The 4,471-nt window shown below is 50.3% G+C and overlaps 1 long non-coding RNA gene across 1 annotated transcript; it reads left to right on the top strand.

Annotated features, from left to right (window-relative positions):
* Window positions 1-1,750: 1,750 nt before the first annotated feature.
* On the top strand, window positions 1,751-4,141 carry LOC118972678 (uncharacterized). Its single transcript, XR_005061749.2, has 3 exons — window positions 1,751-1,899; window positions 2,355-2,450; window positions 4,054-4,141. It is a non-coding gene; the product is annotated as an uncharacterized lncRNA (long non-coding RNA).
* Window positions 4,142-4,471: the final 330 nt, after the last annotated feature.

Raw genomic sequence — 4,471 nt, 5'->3', positions numbered from 1 at the left:
TACATGTCTTATAAATAATGGGATTGGTGCTGGCCTCTGGGATCCCATTAACAATGTTTCTTGCATTACCCCTTCAGCTTAAAAGCATATTTATGACCATAACCTAGATGGTGACAGTGATTTCTCTGGGCTGATTCCTAAGCAGAATGCCAAGGCACTCTTTGTTGCTGGGTATTGCAGGGGTCTTGAACAACGGGTTAGTTTGTTGTTTGTGGAGAGTAAAATTCCTGCCTGAAAGTCTTACTCAGGGACAGAGAGACTGTACCTCTAGAATTCGCGGCAACTGTATTGGGTGCTAACTGTGGAGTGGCAGGGCACCTCATGTTGGTAATGCGCCCTGGCTGGAGCTTTGGAGCATTTGTTCAGGAGAAGGAACCGACCACATGTCAGAGTTTCCTCCAACGTGCCGTACTCTTCCCTCTGCCTAGGGCAGCGGCCCCTGCCCTCGCACCTCCGCACTCCTTAAAGCTCAGCTTCCCTGGAAAGGCCGGCATCCAGGTGGGAAGGTGAGTCTTGGCAAACCACAGTCAGGGTTTATGTGATCAGTGACCCTTGGCTACATGGTGGTTTTCCTCCTTTGCCCACCTTGATGGGCAGAGATTGATATACTCAGGGTCAAATTATCAAGGAATCAGTGGGGCCCCTGGAGGGGCTGTTCTTTCTGAGATGGTCTCCAGTGGGGTCAGCCACTGGGCAAAGGACAGGAGAGGGGCCACCAGGGTGTTCAGGCGGCCCTTCTGCCACCCGTTTGAAGGCTGGCTTTCCTCAGGCATGAGGTCAGCAGGTGGAGGCAGCTGCGACCTCCCAGGAACTTAGAGAATGGAGAGCTGTCTCTGAGGTCATCTCAAAGGTGACCCCACCCATGCACCTCGTTTGACAGGGGGAGAAACTGAGGTAGAGAGATCCATGGCATGTCCAAAGTCATTTACTGAGTTCTGAAGAGCAACAGCTAGAACTCAAGGCTTCTGATTCTTTATATTCTCCCCTCTTTTCCCTCAATGCCAGGACTGAAAGAATCTTGCTTTCAGCTGATGAGATGGCTTTTTTTTTTAGGTCAGTTTGTAAAAGCAGATGCTATGACCTGGGGTGCTGTGTGCCTTGAGGTAGTACTGATCTACCAGACATACCTAAGGATCCTGGCCCCTTGATATCTTCGATGGTAGAAATTGCTGGCTGTGCCTTTTGCAGGTGAGGAGGTGAGAATCCAGGAGGCTGAGTGATCTGTCTGAGAACGTGCAGTGAACACAAGAACAGGCAGTGCACAGATTCCGGGCTGCGGCCCCCTCTCCCTGGTCACGGGGCCTGCTCACAGATCCTCTGAATGCAAAGCTTCCTAAAAGGTAGCCAGTATTTTCTTTGGAAGCCCTGGGCCATGAGCCTTTTTCCCAGTATCCTGGGTTGGGAGAAGGGACTGTGAGCTGACTTCAGAGTCTAAGAAATTTAGGAGCCTCTGAGCCAAAGGTTACTCAATGGCTTGGCCTAAAGCAATATTTCCCAGGACTCCCTCCTACAGCCTCTTCCCTGGAGCTAGGAACTCATGGCCGCCACCTGGGCTCTGGTTAGTGGCATTTCATAATGTGTTTCTGCTTTGCATAGAGTAAACCGCATGCGGTTTCTCAACCAGGCAGAGAAGTTCTGGCGTCGCTTCTTTGCAAGCAAAATGCTGTTGCGCAACCCCCTATGTTGAAACAGTGTAGCTTCTAAAACAAACCGGGGTCTGGCTTTTCGAATTCTGGCTTTTGTCCGAAGACTCAGGGCGTCACATACGGTCAGCGCGGACCATCCTGATTTTGATGCTGATAGATGTCAAGGGAGAGAAAACAGGCCACTCCACTGGTGGGGGGCCTCGGTCAGATCACCTCACAGCCTCTGGGTCTCAGTTTCCACACCTTTAAAAAGGTAAAGCGCACAACTTGATGAATATTAGAAAACTAGATGAAATGATCTTTGAACCGCCCAACTGCCTGCTCCCTGTTTTACCTCTCCACCCCAGCCATGTGAGTTCCCAGGCCCTGGCCCCACGGAACCCTACAAGGAGAATAACTCACTCAGGTTTTAGCAACAGCCATGCAGACTTGGCCACCGTGTAAGGTCCTGGGTTGGGGTGGGGAGGGGGGTTGTGCCGCACAAGGAGTCGACTGTAAACCAGCTGAGATCAATCCACAGGAGGAACGGGGGATTGTTCACACTGCCACTGCCTCTCCTTAGGGAGAACTATTCCAGGATGCAGGCATTCACCTGGGTAGTTCAGAGGCCTTGTGGTGACATGCTAAGAGAAGGCTTGGACAGGGTTATTTCTGGCTGTATCAGCCAGGGTCCCACCAGGAACAGGATTTGCCCTTGTGTTTCTACAGGAGGGCTACCTTCCAAGGTGTTGGTACAGTAGGGGGACCACCAGGGTGTTGGGGCAGTCAGAGGCTGGCAGCTGTCCTACCGCTGTGTTGGGCAAGGTGAGTAAAGGGTGTTTTCTGACAATTCCCTGGTGCTTCCACGTGAGACTTACACTAGCGACCAGGATAGAGAGTCATGATGGGAGAGGGTGCTCTCCCAGTCTCCTCTGTCCTCTGGCTACCTGCTAGGGCCCTGAAGTGTGGTGCATGATGGGGCTCATTTGCCAGGCCAGAGCAGGACAGCATGTGTCCCCTTGTGTGTGTGTGCACATGTGCACATGCATGGAAAGATCACACTCCCCCAGAACTGCTCTGAGCTACTCCTGAAAATGGGAGATAGAGCCTGCCCTGCCTACCTCACAGGGTGGGCCTGTCAGCAGAAGAGCAGAACTTCTCAGATTTGCCAGCTAAGCACCTCTTCCAGGGGCTGGGGTGGGGAGGCCGAGGGGAGAGGCATGGAAGTATTTGTCTTCTCTCATGTTAGCTTAGGAACAAGTCTGAAATTTGGAATCCAGCTGCGTAATATAATCCCCATTTGTTTTCATTACAATAGTGTTTTAAATTACTGATCAGTTGTGTATTTGGCACTCTAGGAAAATAAAGCATGTTTAGCTTGTGGCTTCATGTCACCCCCGCTCCCTCCCCTAAGGCTTATCCAGGCGTGGCAGCCCAACCCAACAGAAGCCACCATCCTGAAGCCCTGCTCTCTGTCACGAGGTGGGCTTCTGAGCAACCACCCTGTCCCTGACTGGGTCGCACTGGTGAGCATCCAGCAAGGCCTCACCCTCCTTGCTAACCAAAGTTAGGGGGTGAGCAGCAGTGCTTGGGGTCCCACATCTGTCCATTCCAAGTACTGCCCAGGGGTGAGGAGCCGTGAGGGAGCCATAGCTGGACTAATATCAGGATGTCCAAGGTTTGGGGGTGCCCCACTCCCTGGAGAAGGTGGTGGGAGGCTAGTTAGCTCTACCGGGGAAATAGAATTAAAAACAAAATCTCCCAACCCAAAAGAATCTCTCCACAAGGTAGAAGAGAAAGAAAACAATTTTATTATTAACTAAGCATTGAATGAGAATACAATGCACAGCCCAGGCAATCCGCCAAGACACTGCACAGGCAGAAGGGGAGCTCACGGCTCATACTGCCAAGCAGACTCAACCCACTGCTTATATAGCCTTAAGATAAATAATGACTAGTTACCAAATATGAGAACTTGTCATCACCACTTGTCACACATGGTTCATCCTAAATTTATCTGGTAATTGGGGTCTCTCTCTGTGTTAGTTCATTGACCGTATGCAAAGGACAGATGATCTCCTATCCTTACGGCATGAAGTAGTCTTGCAACTTGGAGCCAGGCACCTGCTTGCTGAAGTTAAGCTCCTGGCCTCCAATAAAATCTGGCAGATGTGCTATCCCCTTGATGTTTCAATTTCAAAGAAATGGCTCCAGGGCTCTTGAGAAAGATCTGCCTGGGTCATAAAGGTGGCAAAAAGCTCATTTAGGTTCTAAAAAAGATTTATATACATTTCAAAGAGACAGAGAAAGAACTTCCCAAGTTTTCTGAAGTCAGTGCTCTAAGAAAAGGGAGGGGAACAAAGTCTTTTCCCTTATTTCTGACAAGGAGAATTCAGTCTTTCATTTTTAATATGTGTTTGCCTTACAGCTCCTAAGTGGGAATAGTATCAAGTTCAAGATGAAGGTTGCCATCATCCAGCTAACTCGTCTTTTCTGTTGCATGCCAAGAGAACCTTGGTGTGATTCAGACTACAGTAGGTGGGCAGCCGAGGGAAGGCAGGGCTGTGCCAAGGGGCGGCCGGCTGGATTCAGCGGACTCAGTCTCCCCTGGGGTACTCCGTGGCTAACGAAGTGGCTGAGGCTAGGGAGGTATGGGACTAAGGCTGAAATGGTAGCTAAACTGGGTTGCTGAAAACTCAGTATTAACATTTCTACAGTCAGAGAGCCAACTCAGACAGCTGCTTTCCATTTTAAGCCTGCCTGTCACAGGTTGAAACCCCATAGCAAGGGGGATTTGGACAAAGCCTATGTTTGACATAGGTGCTCAGTGGGTAATGTTCTTAGAC

The sequence above is a fragment of the Manis javanica genome, chromosome 1 (genome assembly GCF_040802235.1).
Source record: "Manis javanica isolate MJ-LG chromosome 1, MJ_LKY, whole genome shotgun sequence".
NCBI classification, from domain to species: domain Eukaryota; kingdom Metazoa; phylum Chordata; class Mammalia; order Pholidota; family Manidae; genus Manis; species Manis javanica.
This window is presented reverse-complemented; position numbering and strand designations above follow the sequence as displayed.